The sequence below is a fragment of the Giraffa tippelskirchi genome, chromosome 2 (assembly GCF_054371585.1).
Source record: "Giraffa tippelskirchi isolate mGirTip1 chromosome 2, T2T-mGirTip1v1.2.pri, whole genome shotgun sequence".
NCBI lineage: Eukaryota > Metazoa > Chordata > Mammalia > Artiodactyla > Giraffidae > Giraffa > Giraffa tippelskirchi.
The window spans coordinates 77,712,854-77,732,555 of NC_137276.1; the positions used below are offsets into that span (position 1 = coordinate 77,712,854).

At 41.9% G+C, this 19,702-nt stretch overlaps 1 protein-coding gene across 21 annotated transcripts in view; it reads right to left on the reverse strand.

Annotated features, from left to right (window-relative positions):
• Nucleotides 1-19,702, reverse strand: part of BICC1 (BicC family RNA binding protein 1) — a 347,076-nt gene that overhangs the window by 256,838 nt on the left and 70,536 nt on the right. For 3 of the 21 annotated variants that reach the window (XM_081569099.1, XM_081569090.1, XM_081569103.1), the window contains exon 1: nt 5,189-5,311. The exons of 17 other annotated variants lie outside the window; for them this stretch is intronic. The gene's annotated coding sequence lies outside the window, so the exon portion shown is untranslated. Of the gene's footprint in view, nt 1-5,188; nt 5,312-19,702 lie in introns of those variants that run through there. One more of the 21 variants, XM_081569093.1, reaches the window with a different exon arrangement.

The window sequence follows — 19,702 nt, forward strand, 5'->3', positions numbered from 1 at the left end:
GAGGATGAGATGGTTGGATGGCATCACCGACTCAATGGACATGAGTCTGGGTAAACTCCGGGAGTTGGTGATGGACGGGGAGGCCTGGCATGCTGCGGTTCATGGGGTTGCAGAGTTGGACACGACTGAGCGACTGAACTGAACTGAACTGAACTACCCACAGAGGATTAAAAGCATTCAAGCAGAGATCACAATGACAGGTCTGAAGGACCAAAAATAATGAATACTTCCAAACAGGAGGAGTCCTCAGCAGCTTGAAATCCAAGCTGTATCTGTCTTAACCCCCTAAGAACATTTTAAAGGAAAAAGCAAAACGTTACCTGGTGTTTGTGGAGGTGGTGGGAAGGGTAAGGAATTAGAGTAGTTTGAATAAAATATGTAACATTAATAACCATTTCATTAATGCCCAGCTTTGGCCAAACCCAAAACTATTTAAGAGTTTATATAGATGGTTATTTCATGAATGAAGTTTATATTTCTTTTGCATTTGTAGTAACATGGCAATGGAGCATGCCAACTGGTTTTAAATCAGAACCAAATGTGTTTCAGGCATGTTAAAGTTCAGGTTATCTGCAGAAATCTGTGACAAGGTGATCTATTTGCTATTCTCCCCTCCAAAATGGGCACATGGGTGGACGGGTATAAAGATGTGCTTCCTTTCATCAGGGCTTCTTCAATTCATTTTAACTCTGGAAGACTCATTTGTTGATTCATTTAGACAATACTTATTTAGCACCTGAGGAATATACAGAGGAGATCAAAATTATGGAGTCAGAGAAAACTGGCATACCTCTAGGTTTGCCACTGACTATAACTCCAAGTGACTTAGTCTCCCAAAGGCTCTATTTTCACTTTCAAAAATGTAAATACACACTCCATAAGAATTTTAAAAATGGTAACCTTCTACTTTGACCTCAAAGAACCTACATCTTACCTGTAAGTACTTTGAGGTCAGTAATTAAAAATGAGAAGAGTACTCTAAAAGGCTGAACATTATGTAGGAGTCATAGATTACAGGAATTCAAAGTATGGATGTGGTAGGGAGCTTCTGAGCTGCCTGTTTAATGTGGGAAAGGACTGAGACACATCTCACAAGGGGAGATGTGGAAAGTGAAATCTAGGCAGAGAGAATGCGGTGGATACCCATGCCTGTTTATCTAAAGCTTCAGTTTCCCTTTTATGAGCCTCAGAGCACTTAAAATAGCACCTCTGGGCTTCTCTAGGAGTCCAGTGGTTAGGACTCTGCACTTCCAATGCAGAGGGTAGGGGTTCAATCCCTGATCGGGGAACTAAGATCTCACATGCTGCACAGCATGGCCAAAAAATAAGTAGTAGTAAGGCTTGGGGTTCTGTTGTCCCACCTCCCCACAGTGGGAATGGATAGCACCACACTAGGAATTTCGGGACAACAGTGGCATTAAGGGCATGACTTATGGGGCAAAAGACTTGAGCCCTTTTGCTTTTAAGTCTTCTTGGCAGTACAGAATCCAATGAGAAGACAAACAGAAAGAGTTGAGACAGTGGAAAGGCAGTGGTACCGACGATGACTGCGGCAGTTCAAAAAGAAGACAAGCCTTTGCACAAAACAGACAGCTCTTAACATATCTGAAGGTCATTAAGAAAAACTCCACATCCAGCACTATTGGTGATGCTACATACTATTGCACTTACGCACTAAATCCAGTACTAAATGAGTGTCTAGTTGTCCACTCTTCTATGACTTTAGAAATTGTACCAACAGAATGTTATTGACCTGCCACTTCTAACAACTATTATGCAAGACTGTAACTCTCACTGCAAGGAGAACTCCACCTCTGGCAATGTACCCTCTCTATACTTTCACTTTCTCCACAAAATTAACCTATTCCAGGCAGATTCTTTACCACCTGAGCCACTGGAGAAGCCCAGTGAACTACCACATGGACAAGGAATTCACACGGCCTTTCCATAATCTTTTACATTGTCAATACATTTAACTGCATCACAAAACTTATCTTGTTTCACTGGATGCTCCCACTGACACGAAGGAGGGAGATCTACTGAAGCAAAGAAACCAACTGGACCAGGGCTTTCTCATGTTCCAGTGGACTGTAGTTACAGTAACTTGAAAGACATACTGGGGGAGAAGAGTGCTCATGAAAAAAATTGCCCTCAGATCCCACAGAATCTTAATCACTGTGGTATCCTAGGAATACGCATTTTCATAAACATGCTGGATAATTCTCACATACAGTTAAGTCTCAAGCACTGTGACACTGCCAAAATTATGTGGTGACGCTAGTGCCTTCCTTTCCAAACTATCAGTCAAACTGGTTTTCTATAATCCTATCTAAGTTGCCCATGACCATCCACTGCACTTTTCACCTGAACCCCAGGATTACAGAGAAATACGATTATTCTGAGGCAGGTAAATGGTTTAAATCTGACATTCTCGGCACTGAGGCCATCCCAATGCTCTGAATGTTCAGCATAATTCTTTATGACACAGAGAAGTTTTCAGGACTCACTAACGGATGGTAGAAGTGGTCACAGACTTAACTTTTATCATTAAACTGCTTCCAGCCCTTTCTAAACCTGCTCTACTCAAGGTCTGTTGAGTGAACACCGCCTCACATTGCATCTCATTAGAAGAGATCTCTAGGGCTAATAATAGTCAGCACGTGTCCAGTAGGCCTGGAGGACATTTTCCCACACTCAAGAGGACCGGGTTATGATCTACAGGTTTATGAATGAGCTCAGAAATGCCAAAGCAAGACAGCAAAGGTAGTCATTCAGAGAGGATCTAACCTACAACCCCAACAGGTCCTGCTGCCACAGCCAGCTGCACACTTCCACCTTCTGTAAAACGTGGCTGTGTATAATCAAGTTACTACAGATCCCGGCATCCTCATTCAGAACACCTAGGAAAACATTTAAAGGAGCTCTTATTTCTTAAACTCAGCACTTTGCTGCCGATAAATCACAAGCGTGCTTTTAGGAAATTAAGCCGATCCCCTCCTCCCAAAACACTGGGTTTGAAAAAAGATTAAACTCTTTGAGGGCTAAGCCATCAATTCTCATCTCTGAAAAGAATCATTTGTTTTTGTTAAAACTGATCGAAATCTAACATCTGATTATAATTTGTTCCATTTAAAGTCTTTGGTTGGTTAACATGAATTCATTTTTCATCAGTAGGCAGGAAACCACCTTTAAATGTGGTTTTCATCTCAAACAATGCTTGAGGAGTAATTTTAAGGTAATAGTCTTTGGCCTTGGATAAAAGTTATAACCGATATCATTACCTCTATTTCCTTTCATAAAATATGTGTGTATGTTTATGATGCAAACATGGTAGTCATATTCTAACCCATAGCTTTATTCTTCTTCCCAGAACTGTAACTTTGGTTAAGGATCACATTCTATCTCAATTAAAATGAATCTTCCATAATAGCATCATGGGTCTGGATATATTCATTTTCTTAAGCAGTTCTATCTTCTCAGGAGCTTTTTGTACTCTATTTACTTTGGAGAGTTTAAACTCATTTTTCTTAAGTTCAAGGAACTAAATGTCTCAGGCTTTGATTATTCACCAGTCTCAAAATACTCAAGCTTTTCCAGTGAGGCTCTGTCAACCTCTGGGTGTTCATAGTTAAAAAGCACCTCTCCCGAAACAAAGTGCAAAATTCTCTAGATTACCTTTCTGATTTTGCTAAATCTGTTCAGGTTAATTTCAGAATGGTGTGAAAATAAACTCTTGATACATAAGGGGTCAGATACAATACCTCAACCCATCCTCTTTTTAAATGGTGTATTTTCCCTGGGAATTTATAAAGATTTTATCTCAAGTAAAGGTTTTATAATTTATAAAACTATGTTACGATTACCACAAAATTCAGAAATACCGCAAGCACCAATAAGGATATAGTGCTTGCACAGTAAGTATAAATTCATGTAACCATCTTGGAAAATAACTGGGTTTACACAAAGAATAACTGTAATTCTATTTCTGGGAAACTAGGTCCTAAGAATATAATCCAAAATATGAAATAAAGAGGAAAAACTATCAGCACAAATGAGTTCATTTTAGTAACATTTAAAATAAGCAAAAAGCATGGAGAAACCAAGAGGAGAATTAAGAAAATTTAGACATAGGCACTTATTCAATATTTTTTAAAGTTATATGAAAAGATGGTTTTGATGATTTGCAAAAGATGAAGCAGTCAGGAAAAAGTGATTACAATAAACTATTCAGTAAAAAAATAATTAATAATCATGATTTTTAAATGGATCGTAAAACTGCATGTGAAATATGATTACAACTATTAAGTTAGATATTCTTTAAGTGAAAGTGAAAGTGTTAGTCACTGGGTCACGTCCGACTCTTTGCAACCTCATGGGCTGTAGCTGGCCAGGCTCCTCTGTCCATGGAATACTCCAGGCAAAAATACTGAAGTGGGTAACCATTTCCTTCTCCAAGGGATCTTCCTGATCCAGGGATCGAACCTGGGTCTTCTGCATTGCAGGCAGATTCTTTAGGGTCTGAGCCACCAGGGAAGCCCCATTATTCCTTAAACATACACACAAAAACTGGGACACTCATTAAAATATCAAAATGTGTATGCTATGAAAGAATATGATTACTACATTATATTATAGTGTTATAAACTGTTTTCATTTCCCAATTTTTCTTGGGATATAGCTGCAGTACTCTGAAAATGACCCCCAAAAAGTACAGACACACATATACATAAAGGTAAACCACTTTAGAGTCTTTATCATAAGTCGAATCATTTTTTAATTATCTCCCTTGAGAAAATAAGGACTTTATGAATTTGTATTTATTCATCTATCTAACTAAACCCAGTCAACTATGGATTTCCAAAGGCTATTTTAAGATTAACAGAATCAAGGGGAGGGATAAATTGGGAGATCAGGACTGACATATACACACTATTATATATATATAATAGATAACTAATAAAGACCTACTGTATAGCATAGGGAACTCTACTCAATAATCTTGTAAAAACCTAAATGGGAAAAGAATCTAAAAAAAAATAGATGTATGTAAAAGTGAATCACTTGGCTGTATACCTGAAATGAATACAACATTGTACATCAACTATACTCCAATTAAAAAAAAAAGAAAGGTTAAAGTTAAAACAAATGTGCAAAACAGTACAAAATCTACCCAAGGCAGGATCCTCACCTTCAAGTAAGTCATGCCAATCTCCTCCCACTGCTGTGAGCTAGAGACAGCCTCCACTTTTCCACTGCCTGGCCCTGATTCCATGTAGACTCTCCCCCTGTACAAGACAGTCAGCTTAATTGTACCTACTCAGTGGCTATAAACAGAACACTACAACTGTGGCACTTCCAAATAAGCACTTTACGAGTGCAGTCAGGAGCCAACAAAATGAATTTGAAAAATGGGGTGCTATGTTACATGCCTGTCATAGCTGCAAGGGCTGCGAGTCAACTTCTCAAAATAGCGCTGCTGTTCACACCCCCGAGAAACCCCCCCCCACACACACTCACAAGCAGAGACAATGAGGGTCAAGGGAAGAGCAGAGAGTTCACCTCTAGCACTGAAGAAAGAACATCTTGCGTTTCAGTGGATGTATCTTGAAGTAATTCACAAGCAATCTTAGCCCAAATTAAGTCCCAAAATGTAAGGAATCACAAAACAAGACGCACAGGTGTTCCCTCCCACCCTTGTTCTACTAGATCTTGCAAAAGGCGATTGTAATGTCATTGGCTCAAGTAAGATGTTGTCTGGAAGACATTCAAGTGGTTACAGTGCATGAAGAAATAGTCCCATCTGAAAAAACGTCTCCTGGACTCACCACTGTCCTGCCCCTGAGATGGAGGGAAACTAGTCTCAGATTTTTTTAAACGAGATGCTCCTTGGGCAAGCAATCCACATTGATCTGCTACTGTGTCTGCCCCTCATCAAGGTGGAGATGATGGAAAAGGAAGAGGACAGATAAGCAAAAGAAAATTTAGAAGAATTGTTTAAAATTATTTGAAGGACTTACAGTTTGGAAGAAAATCAACAGCAGACTATTCTCTAAAGATAGGGACTTAAAATCTAACTGCTCCCTACTTTATCCACTATCATCCCCCTCCCAAAGAAGAAAAATGAACAATGACAAAAAAGATGGCAAAGAAGATTATCCAGATTTGAACTCAAAACTAGCAGTCGGCCATATGTGGAGTACTGCATGTGTTTCTCATCATGGCACCTGAAGAAAGGACTGTGTCTGAAGAAAGCCAATTCATAAAATGAACAAGGTATTTATTAGAGGATATTTTTCCTCTCACAAAGTTTTCTGTGGAAACTTTCATTCTAGGAAGGAGAAGTTGAGTGCACCATACAAATGCATTGATAACACTGTAAAAGGTATGAAGAGAGACAAAAGTCTGCCATATTCTGCGAAACACACTCTATGTATTTTAGAAGAACAATCACTAGCACCTCCTCCTGAGAAACACTGCTAAGTGCTACTTTCTATTCGGTGAGCACCTAGGAAACTTGGTGGCAGAGCCTAGAAACAGAACTAGGTGCAAGAACAACTCAGAGCAATTCATTCACACCATGGTCCACAAGGAGGGCCTGTGTTTGGACAAGCTGGGTGTCCACGAGGTTAAAGAGCACACAGCTCAACTCCTGAGGACACGTCAGCCTTTCGGAGACAACTCTAGGTGCCTAACATTCAGAACACAGGAACAATACCATCTTCTTGCTGCATCTTACCACCTTCCCACCGGTTCAGCTTCCCTTCCTGTTCTTTCCACTCAGCAACAAGGTGTAAAAGGAATCTGCTCCTCAGTCTCTTGACAAAAGAAAGTGAAAGTGAAGTAGCTCAGTTGTGTCCAACTGTTTGAGACCCCATGGACTACAGTCTACCACACTCCTCCGTCCATGGGATTCTCCAGGAAAGAGTACTGGAATAGGTTGCCATTTCCTTCTCCAGAGGATCTTCCCGACCCAGGGATCGAACCCAGGTCTCCCGCATTGTAGGCCGACGCTTTACCATCTGAGCTACCAGGGAAGCCAAGAGAAGAGACCCTCAAGCCCCACCCACCCTGGGTTTAAACCTTCCCAGCTTTTCTTAGGGCTTCCCAGGTGGTGCTAGTGGTAAAGAAACTGCCTGCCAATGCAGGAGACTTAAGTGACAATGGGTTCAAGCCCTGGGTTTGGAAGATCCCATGCAGAAGGGCATGGCAACCCACTCCAGTATTCTTGCCTGGAGAATCCCATGGACACAAACAGTCAGATACAACTGAAGCAACTTGGCAGGCACACAGCATTTCCTACGACTCAACAGCACCTAAAGCCATGTGAAGCAGCACGTGTGTGTGTGTGGCAACTTCAGAGGACAGGATGTGAAACAGATGTGAACCTGGGAAACGCAGAGCCAAATGTGACGAATTAAAGCGTATTTCCCAAAACCAGGGAGTGTGTGTTTAGATCTTTGAAGGAAGACAGACGCACACCAGTAGAAAGGATTAGTAGACTGGAGAAGGAAAGCAAGCACTCATGGTCAAAGGTCAGTTTCTCAAAAGCAAAAAAAAAGAAATTTAACGTCTATTTGGCTGAGTCGGTCTTCGTTGTGGCAGGCAGGATCTTCCTTGAATCTTGCAGCACATGGACTCTCTAGTTGTGGCACATGGGCTGAGCTGCTCCGAGGCATGCAGGATCTTAGTTCCCTGACCAGGGATCCAACTTGTGTCTCCTGCATTGCAAGGTAGGTTCTTGACCACTAGGGAACTAGGGAATTCCCATAAAATTCCTGTCTTTTTTCAAGTAAGATATTTCCCACTGATTCCTCAACATGGGCATTGGTTCTACTCTGCTTCTGCGTAACCTCATTTTGTTTCCGTGGATCATCTGGCAGGCAGTTGCCTTTTTTCAATGGATAATCTAAGGAACCGACAAAATGACGAGGGATTGAGAAAAACGGGAAGGACACTTAAATGCTCAGAGAAGGGAGTCACTTTTATTCGAGAAACTTGGAACACTTTCAGTTAGGCTGTAGATTTGCCATGAAAGGAGTTTTAAGTCTGGGTATAATTCCCAAGCCTCTCACTTTCACATAAGAGGGAAATAAACTCATTTCCCAAAGCATCCATCTTCAAGAGAAACTCAAGTACCGTAACTATCACAGCCTTCGTCAATGCACACGATGTTTCCTGGCAGCAACTGGAACTGAGAGCAGCAAAATTCTCTGATTAAAGAGAAGTTTTAAGAGATGCTCTACAACAGGGAGAGATTTGTTTTTAACAGACTTCCTTATAATGAGTCATTTCATAGATAGAAGGCTCAAGGATGAGAGCCAAGAACCAGCAGACACAACCGCTCAGCACAAGCAGGCCGTTTACATCCAACCCAGTCAGAGACGTCAGAGTCCTGCTTCCAGCCAAGGCCGGGCTGAGCATCGCTAGGGCAAAGGATCAGCCCTGCGTCCTTAGTCAGCAGCTCCCTAGTTTGGGAAACTGTGTATGAAAGATGAATTTCTCCTTAGTCCAAACAGCTCCAAACTCCTCTATGAGGAGTTTTCTACTCCATGTGCAAACTCTCTGACATCAAGCATAGCACAGATAAAAGAGCATACCACCCATCAACCCACTGGACTGATGCTTGCATCTTGGTAATTTCATAGAAATAAATAAAATTTTACATTCTCTGGAAATAATGGTCAACAGGCAAGGATGGAAACAAAAGCCGTACATGATGTCGTAATGAAAAGCTCATCACTGGTTCAACAGTGCACCCACTGGATGACTCTAAGCAAGATGACTTAATCTCCCTCATCTGAAAAGGGGGCAAAAACAGTTCTTAGTCCTATTTTTTTTTTTATTGGATTCTCCCAAGAAGTAAACTCTGAGCGAAAGTCATTTATGCAGGAACTGACCCCAGGGATCGCTGGAATGGAGGAGGGAAGGTAAAATAAGAAGACAGCAAAGAAGGAAGTGATCCAGGTATGTGAGCGGAACCCCCTGCTGGCCTCAGGGCCAATTCTGCAGGGGACCTCTCAGAGTTGCCTCTCTCTCGAGGGGCTCGGAAGTGGACACACATCCTCCCCCAATTCTAGCCTGTCACTGCTGAAGGGCAGCTTCCGCTCCAAGCAAAGTCTGCAGGGCCCTCAAGCATGTGTCACAGGCCAAACTCCTATAACCAACTCATCAATGGGTTCTAGCGCTGAAAGGCCAGCTCCTAAGAAAACTGTCAGACCCAGGCAAACTAAGACAACTGGCCACACGACCCAGTGCTAGCATGGTGAGGGGTTGGGGCAGGGCACTGCCAGTGTCTGCTCAGCCCTCCAGGGTCACGACGATCAGGTGTGCTCCTCCAGGCAGAGCGCTCAGCCCCGAGGGCAGCACTGAGTGGAATGCCAGCTCTTCCAGTGTATTCAGAGCAGCCAAACAGTGGGATGTGTTCTTTCGTACAGGACACACCCTCTGCAGCTGGGTCCACTCGCACCACTGCTCAAGCCGTGGGTCCCAGTCAGCCCAAGGGGCTCCAGAATGGCACAAAGGGTGAGCTTCCAATCGGAGAAATGCCTTCCTTTACCTGCTGTGTCACTGATTCGGAGCAGAGAAGCTCAGCTTGAAATTCAAGTTACACATAAAAGAGAACTGAAGGTATCAAACCAACAGAAGCAGCTCTCCTACTCAACTTCCACATCACTGACGCCCTCCCGGCCCTCCTACAGTATGAAGTGACAGATACACGAGAGGACCCTGAACTCCCAAGGCTGACGAGACACCTCTGCTCCCCCAGCAGCCGTGTCATTTGTTTACCAAGAGTCAGCTGTATCTGTTCCCAAATGTCTGCCAAATAATCCTAAAAATCGTGACCATTTCTAATCCTTCATGTTCAGAAAAGGCCTTGGCCCTACAACAAAAATAAGTAAATAGATATTTTAAGGCTATAATAAAATATTTATGGTATGTTTATTTTTTATGATCCCCCAATTTATCCACATTTGGTTTCAGTCACTTTGGAAAAGCACTTACATTGTTTTCAACCACTCCTCTAGGTAGTATATATGCAGTGGCTGAGGTGTCTGTTCAAACGTATCTTCTCAAACAACCTAGGGGAGACTCTCCCTGAAGGTGGCAGAGAAGACTCCAAACATTTGGTCCCTTCCTGGCTAGTTATTAATGAAAAGGAATGACATACTTCCCATGATACACAGAAAATGCAAACAATCCTATCTATTACTGCTAAACCTTAAACATGCTCCCAGATTTACTCAAGTCAGGAGCTGTATGCAGATTTAAATCTCAGAATGAAATGGAGCTTCTTAGCCACCCAAAACCTATTTCTCTTAGTCTATCCCTTTTTCTTACAAAACAACATTTCCATATACTATAGAACTTTGAATCGTAACTATATTAAAATGTTTACAACACAGACGAATAGAACTAGTGAGTGCAAGTTCAAAACCCCGAAGACAGTAAGGAGTTTCAAACAGCATTACCATCTCCAACCATAAACTTCATGATACCGACCTGAAATTTTGAATATGAAAAATATTTTTTCCAAGAGGGAAGGGGGGGCCAGACGACGGAATTGGGAGTTTTGGTTTAGCAGATGCAAATTATTATATAGAGAATAAACAACAAGGTCCTACTGTATAGCACAGGAAATTATATTCAATATCCTGTGATAAACCATAATGAAAAAGAGTGTATGTGTATGCATAACTGAGTTGTTTTGCTGTACAGCAGACATTAACACAACATTATAATTCAACTATATACTTCAATAAAAATAAATTCTAAAATAAACAAGAGAAAAAGAAACAATAAAAAATTTTCTTCTCTCTGAAGCTTCTGGGCACAAGGCTCAGGAAACTTTACAACTGGACATCTGTGTCATACACCTGCTGTATTGTTTGAGAAAATACAATTCTACCCAATAGGGCAGGAAATTCTGCTCAACAACACAGGAAAATAGATGGAAAGATGAAACTCTTCAGATGTGTGAGGTAATGAGATGTGACAAAGTAAATTAAACATGTATATGTGAACACACAAAGGGATGGAAGGAACAAAAGACACCTAAAATTCATGAAGCACTAATATTCATAAGGCACTAAATCTGCAGGAGGCATCTGCTGCTGCTGCTGCTGCTAAGTCGCTTCAGTCGTGTCCGACTCTGTGCGACCCCATAGACGGCAGCCCACCGGGCTCCCCCGTCCCTGGGATTCTCCAGGCAAGAATACTGGAGTGGGGTGCCATTGCCTTCTCCGCAGGAGGCATCTAAGGCACACTAAATATTCACGATATACAAATTATACATGAGCCATAGGGCACTCAATATTCATGAGGTCTTAGTTAGGACAACGGGATAACATTCTTTTGCACAAAACACACCAATAAAACCCAGAGCTGTGAGCAGGATAACTGGCAGATCCCTGTGTCTCTCCCACAGAGAAGTGGGCAAACCTGACCCTGCTGCTGCTGCTGCTAAGTCGCTTCAGTCGTGGCCGACTCTGTGCGACCCCATACACGGCAGCCCACCAGGCTCCTCCGTCCCTGGGATTCACCAGGCAAGAACACTGGAGTGGACTGCCATTTCCTTCTCCAATGCGTGAAAGTGAAAAGTGAAAGTGAAGTCGCTCAGTCATGTCCGACTCTCAGCGACCACATGGACTGCGGCCTACCAGGCTCCTCCGTCCACAGGATTTTCCAGGCAAGAGTACTGGAGTGGGATGCCATTGCCTTCTCCAACCTGACCCTGGCTATAAGTTAAATATGTCTGGTTGATCCCTGTTTGCTGAAGTCACACTCAACTGAGTGAACACACACACAACATACACAATTTCCAAATGCTATATACATGTTTATATGTAACTGCATGTTTCTAAGCCTATATATGGGCTTTCCCAGGTGGCTCAGTGGTAAAGAATCGCCTGCCAATGCAGGAGCCGCAGGAAATGCACTTTTGATCCCTGGGTCAGGAAGATCCCCTGGATTGGGAAGATCCCCTGGATGAGGAAATGGCAACCCACTCCAGTATTCTTGCCTGGGAAATCCCATGAACAGAGGAGCCTGGTGGGCTACAGTCCATAGGGTCGCAATGAGTCAGACATGACTTATCGACTAAACAACCACTGAAGAAAAACCATCCAAATGAATACTAGCAATATTGTGTATTTTTGTATGTAGCATACCAACCCCTACCTTTCAGAACAAAAGTTGTATGTTCGTTAATACATAGGAACAATACATCTGGACCACCTCTCTGAAAATATATTACCTGCCACATTGGGAGAACGAAGACTATTCTGCCCAGAGCTTTAATAATTAAATGAACTAGAATTAATAATAATAAATTATTGGGAATACAGAATCATAGCTGATTTTTTTAAACAGGATTTTAAAATTACCTCAAAGAGTTATGTCGTATGGTCCTCGATAGGAACAGACCAGACAACCTGATCCTTACTTGCCATACAAAACACTCTTCAAAATCAAAGGAAAAAAAAAAAAAACTGCAATACTGCAATGCTATATAAATTCATGACTCCAGTCTTATTAAATATCACACATTATTGATCTGGTTCACACAGCACTGAGTAGACTGAATTTTACACTTCATACTCTACTTCTGTAACTCATTAACACTGGCCAAGTACAACTGTAAATTAGACATCTAAGGTGCAGGAAATTAATAATTATACAGGTGAGTTTGCACAAAGACTAGCTGTACTTATTCTGAATTTGTACTAACTGAGTAAAATAGAAACACTTGCAGTCATCTTGCAATCATGTCAGCCTTTGTTAAACTCTTGCACTCAAAAAAACGTTTTATACCTACTCTGTCAGCAACTGCTAAGAAGACACTGAAATACACTAACTCACCCCAATTTGCCCAGGAGTTTACCATTTCTAGCACTGAAAAGCCCATCTCCTCAGATACCCCTTAGTACTAAACTAAGTGGAATAGTTGGTCACCCACACTGAGAAATAAAGGAGAAGAAAAAAGAGATATGATTCTTATACCCATAAATCTTACTGCCCACTGGAGGAGAGAGAAATTAATTAACAATCACAAAGAGAGAAATTCCTGGTGCTCCCGGTGCACAGGGCCCAGGTTTGATCCCTGGTCAGGGAATTAGATTCCACATGCCACAAGACCTGGTGCAGCTAAATAAGTAATTTGTTAAAATCACAAAGAGAAATTATGTAACAGCATCACAGCAATGATCCTTGTATCATGCTGCTGCTGCTGCTGCTGCTAAGTCGCTTCAGTCGTGTCCAACTCTGTGCGACCCCATAGACGGCAGCCCACCAGGCTCCGCCATCCCTGGGATTCTCCAGGCAAGAATACTGGAGTGGGTTGCCATTCCCTTCTCCACCTTGTATCATAAATTATGGCTAAGGCCCACACCACAGCACATGTTCAGAGAGCAGCCTGTGGAGCACCAGATACTGGGGAAGCCCTCCTCCCAGATTTTACTAAGAGACACCAGGACCGGCCCTAACTCCACCTCCCATCATATATTATCCATCCAGCCCCAGTCAATACAAAAGGGGATTGAGAATTCAGCATATGGTCTTTTAGGGAAGAGTGGAATTCATGGGGGAAGAAGTGATTTCTTCCCATTCCTGATTCAAAAACCAAAGGTGTAAAAAGAACAAGATTGAGACAAACAGAAATGAGAAAGGAAAGTTGTAATGAACTGAAACATCATTCAGGAATATGTTATAGTTCACCTCACAGAGAAGAGAATTTCAACATAGCAGGGCTAAGAACAGCTACTGAAAAATCATATGTGTACACATGTGTGGTGTGTATATGATGAATTTCATGTTTATGATCAGAGTAGAGATATGCAAGTACTCTACAGTTAAAACTGCAGAAGAAAAGGACTTCCCTGGTGGTCCAGTGGTTGAGATTCACCTTCCAATGCTGGGGGTGCGGGTTCAATCGCTGGTTGGGGAGCTGGGATCCCACATGCCTTGAGGCCAAAAGGCCAAAACATAAAACAGAAGAAATGTCGTAACAAATTCAATAAAGACTTTAAAAAATAATTCACTTAAAAAAAACTTTCAAGAAAAAAATTGCAGAAGAAAAACTACAGGGAGGTCTGTGAACCCGCAGCTGGAATCCTTGACGAGCATAAGAAGGTTTTCCATCAGGAAGGGTACCGATCAAACCTGAAGAATGAATGTGAGCTAACTAAGTAAAGATGACGAATGTTCGGAAAGATGGGAGACCTCGGTGGCAGACAGAGGAGTCCACGTAAAGGCCCTGAGGCAGAGTGGAAACTGGGAGGATCAGGAATAAGTGGTATGATCTTGAGGCCACATCACAGGCTTTTTTTTACTCTGAGGCTTTGAAGAAGAGAAGTAACACTGGTATATTTGCATTTTTAAAAGACCACTCTAGCTATGAAGTGTGACAAACATCTGGAGGAGGTCAAGAGAACATACCCAAATGTTGTACAATTTAAAAATAATCATGTTGTGCAACCTCAATATATGCAGGAGTCCCTCGGTATCAACAAGATTGGTTTCAGAAGCCCTGAAGATACCAAAGTCCAGATGCTCAAGCCCCTTATATAAAATGGCATAGGGGACTTCCCTGGTGGTCTACTGGTTAAGACTCTGAACTTCTCATGTAGGGAGTACAGACATGATCTCTGGTCAGGGAACTAAGATTCCACATGCCTCATGGTGTGACAAAAAGGGTTCTTTTTTTTACCTTTAGTAAAAAAATAAATAAAATGGTATAGTGTTGCATATAACCCACACACATCCTCCCATATATTTAAGTCATCTCTGCACTACTTATAATACCTAATACAATGTAAATCCTATGTAAATAGTTGCCTGTGAGCTGCAAATTCAAGTTTTGCTCTGCAGAACTTCCTGGAATTATTTTTCAAATATTTTCAATCTGCATTTGGTTAAATATGTGATGTGAACCTGCATATACAGAAGACCAACTGCACAATTTTTATCCAATGATACCTCAATAAAGCAGAAAAATATATATATACTGGGAGAGTAGTAGGAAGTTCCCATAGCAGTTCAAAAAAGAGATCAAAGGTATCCTAGTATAGGTATGGCAGAGAGAGCTGTCCTTCTTTGTGCTTTGAAAGCTATCTTGGAAGCAAAATCCACAAAGTGGATGACAGATTATACATGAAGTAAACAAAGGACGGAATCAAAGATAACTGTGAGGTATCTATTTGCTCAACTGAGAGTGAAGTGAATCACTAAGACACAGAACATCAGAGGAAGGCCAAGTTTAGGGTAGGAAAACTGAATGTTGTTCAGGATACGTGCAGTTCGAGTAGTATGGTAGGCAGAATAATGGCCCTCACATCCTAAATCACTGAAACCCATCAACAGGTCAGGTTATGTGGGAAGGAGAATGAGGGTTGCTAATGGGATTAGGGTTCCTAACAGATGACCTTAAAATAAAGAGACAATCCTGCATTCTCTGAGTGAGCCCAGTGTAATCACAAAGATCTTTAAAAGATGGAAAAGTCAGAGATTTGACAGAGTTTGACAGAGTTTCTCTAGTGGCTTTAAAGTTGGAGGAAGGGGTTGATCCAGTATTCAAGAACCAGAGATCAAATTGTCAACATCTGCTAGATCATCGAAAAAGCGAGAGAGTTCCAGAAAAACATCTATTTCTGCTTTATTGACTATGCCAAAGCCTTTGACCATGTGGATCACAATAAACTGTGGAAAATTCTGAAAGAGATGGGAATACCGGACCACCTGACCTGCCTCTTGAAAAACCCGTATGCAGGTCAGGAAGCAACAGTTAGAACTGGACATGGACCCAACAGACTGGTTCCAAATAGGAAAAGGAGTAGGTCAAGGCTGTATATAACCATGCTTATTTAACTTCTATGCAGAGTACATCATGAGAAACGCTGGGCTGGAGGAAGTACAAGCTGGAATCAAGATTGCCAGGAGAAATATCAATAACCTCAGATATGCAGATGACAACACCCTTACGGAAGAAAGTGAAGAGGAACTAAAAAGCCTCTTGATGAAAGTGAAAGAAGAGAGTGAAAAAGTTGGCTTAAAGCTCAACATTCAGAAAACTAAGGTCATGGCATCTGGTCCCATCACTTCATGGGAAATAGATGGGGAAACAGTGGAAACAGTGGCTGATTTTATTTTGGGGGGCTCCAAAATCACTGCAGATGGTGATTGCAGCCATGAAATTAAAAGACACTTACTCCTTGGAAGGAAAGTTATGACCAACCTAGATAGCATATTAAAAAGCAGAGACATTACTTTGCCGACAAAGGTCCGTCTAGTCAAGGCTATGGTTTTTCCAGTGGCCATGTATGGATGTGAGAGTTGGACTATAAAGAAAGCTGAGCACAGAAGGATTGATGCTTTTGAACTGTGGTGTTGGAGAAGACTCTTGAGAGTCCCTTGGACTGCAAGGAGATCCAACCAGTCCATCCTAAAGGAGATCAGTCCTGGGTGTTCATTGGAGGGTCTGATGTTGAAGCTGAAACTCCAATACTTCGGCCACCTGATGTGAAGAGCTGACTCATGGGAAAAGACCCTGATGCTAGGAAAGATTGAGGGCAGAAGGAGAAGGGGACGACAGAGGATCAGATGGTTGGATGGCATCACTGACTCAATGGACATGAGTTTGGGTGGGCTCCAGGAGTTGGTGTTGCACAGGGAGCCCTGGTGTGCTGCAGCTCATGGGGTCACAAAGAGTCAGACACAACTGAGTGACTGAACTGAACTGAACTGAACAGGCAGCCTCTAGAAGCTGGAGGAGGCAAGGAAAAGGATTCTCCCCTAGGGCCTCCGGAAAGATCACACCCCTGCCAAGACACTGATTTTAGGCCAGAGATGTCTATTTTGTACTTTTGACCTCCAGAACTGTAAGAAAATAATTCTCTGTTGTTTTAAACCACTAAGGTTGTGAAAGTTTATTACAGAAGTAATAGGAAGCAAATACAAATGGTCTTTAAGTCCTGTAAGTAGATGGTAATTGAATAGGAGCATGTAACATCATTACACCACACCACAAAACAGAGGCACATGGAAACTTGAAATATCCTCTTTAAAAAACATGGAGTATTTTTCATGTCTTTTCCCAAGGACCATATCAATCAATATCTGCAGATCAAGAAAAATAAGACATTTAAAACAGATTAAACATGTGTACCTATGATCAAGAAGTTGATCACAGATAACTTATTATAATAAACTGATAAATAATCTAAATAGAAATATTACCACTACCATTGAGTTTGTGTGTGTGTGTGTGGTTCTGTGAAATACTTGAATTTAGGAAAGGACTATTATTAAAAATAGTTCAATTAACACTTAAAAAGTTACTTCAACATATGAAACCTTCAGTATTTATTATTTTTTTGGCCACAACATGCGGCTTGTAGGATCTAAGTTCCCTGACCAGGGATTGAACCTGGGCCCCAGGCAGTGAAAGCACAGAGTCCTAACTACTGATGCATGTGTGTGCTAAGTCACTTCAGTTGTATCTGATGCTTTGCAACCCTATGGACTGTAGCTCACCAGGCTCCTCTGTCCATGGGATTCTCCAGGCAAGAACACTGGATTGGGTTGCCATGCTCTCCTCCAGGAGAACTTCCCCACCTAAAGATCGAACCCACGTCTCTTATGTCTCCTGCATCGGCAGGTGGGTTCTTTACCAATAGCACCACCTGGGAAGCCCCCTAACCACTGAACCACCCATGAATTCCCAAATCTTCAATATCATTGAGCACAATTATCTGAGATTTAATATTAAATAAAGACTACAAAGAGATTCTTACTATCTCCTTTAATAAGTATGGACAGTAGAAAGATTTCACTGATTTTAGGACACTAAAAAATAAAGTTATCCCTTGTTTCCTAAAAGTAATATAGCATAGTGACTTCAATTAATAATACCGTACTGCATATTTGAGTTGCTAAGAGAAAAGATCTTAAAAGCCATTCTCACAGGAAAAAAAAATTTTTGTAACCATGTATAGTGACAGATGTTAACTAGACTTATTGAGGTTGATCATTCCACATTATATACAAATATCAAATCGTTGTGTTGTACAACTGAAATTAATACACAGTATTAGACATAAACTATACCTCAATTTAAAAAAAAAGAAACAAGTAAAACTCTAGGACTTTTAGGAGCTTTCTGTGCACAACTTCAAAATCTGAATACCACATCTCTCTCTCTCTGATTAAAACCTATCCTAGGATCCAGTACAAAAGCTGTCATATAAATTTTTCTGTTCTTATTACCATCATCAGGACATCCTAAGCAGACTTAAAAATTAAACACAAAATTCCTCCGACACTGTTTGATCTTGAAAAGTCACTATCTCTGTTATACACTGAGTTTCATTTCTCTTATATAGATTCCATTTGGAAACTCAGGTTTTTTAATTTAATGGAAATGTTGCTTGATCTCAGGAAGGGGAAGCTGGTAGCAGGGAGAGCCCAAAAATCCAAAGCATAAAATTCAAAGAAAAATATAACAGAGTCAATTCTCCCATATCCATGTAACTCAACTGATTGATTCAGGGTGAGCAACAGTGTAAACATCCTGTTATCCAAAATCATGGATAGTCCAAAAAGCTGTTCTTTTCTACTTCAGAAAACATCCAGGGCTTTCTTTACCTTTCTAATCATACCCCCTTTAAGCTAAATTAGCCTGCATTCCCTCTGAAGACACACCAACTCAGTGGCCAGGGCAGAGCAATCCAGAAGGAGACCAGGTAGTCATGGGGAGATGCCAGTGCTTCACAACGGGCTCAGGGGTGGGGAGAAAAACTCCCATCACTTCAAACATTAAGAAGGATTAGAAATGAGTGTTTCCCACCCAGCCTCCCTCCAGAGAGAAGGAAATAATCACCTGGCAAAGAGAAGACGCTGCAGTCCATGGGGTCGCAAAGAGTCGTTCGCAACTGAACTGAACTGAAAACAGAAGACGGCATGCAGCTAGAGCCCTGAATTTCTCTGCCTGGGATCAATTGTAAAACATGAGCAATGCAGCCAGGGAAAACACTCTTGCCCCCAGGCCAGGCTCTAGGCTACGACCACTGCTACGGTGTTTGCACCAATGACCGCCCACACACAGACAACTGCTCCTTAGGAAGGAAGTTCTCCCTTTCCCACAGTAGACCACCTCAACAAAACCTGACAGTCAGGTCAGAGTGTCTTCTCTCAAGCATGGAGCAGTGCATCCTGTGATGGAAGCTTACTCACTAAGCTTCATTTTCAAACCAGATGCATGGCAAGTTCTAATGAAGCCAGAAGCATGACCGCATCAGGGCAGCAGGTAAGGCCTTAGGTCCCAGGGGAGGGCCGTGGGCTGGGGGGCACACAGGTTGACCATCAGTGAGACAGCATGAGGGGACCTCTGGGTGCCTTAGCAGGTCCTCATCAGCCAGAAGTTTCATGAGAAACCAACTCATAAAGAGTGTGGGTATCATGAGGATTTATTTCAAAATAGCCACTTTCTGGCCATTCTTTTTTTTTTTTTTTTTCTGGCCATGCCATGTAGCATGAGGGATCTCAGTTCCCTGACTAAGGATCACACCACCTGTGCCCCTGGCCTTGGAAGCCCGAGTCTTAACCACAGACCACCAGGGAAGTCCTTCAATGTCCTAAAAGGCACTGCCGAGGTAGGCTTCCCTCCTGCATGGGTACAAGAGCAGAATGGGTCCTGGCTCTCAGTGAGGAG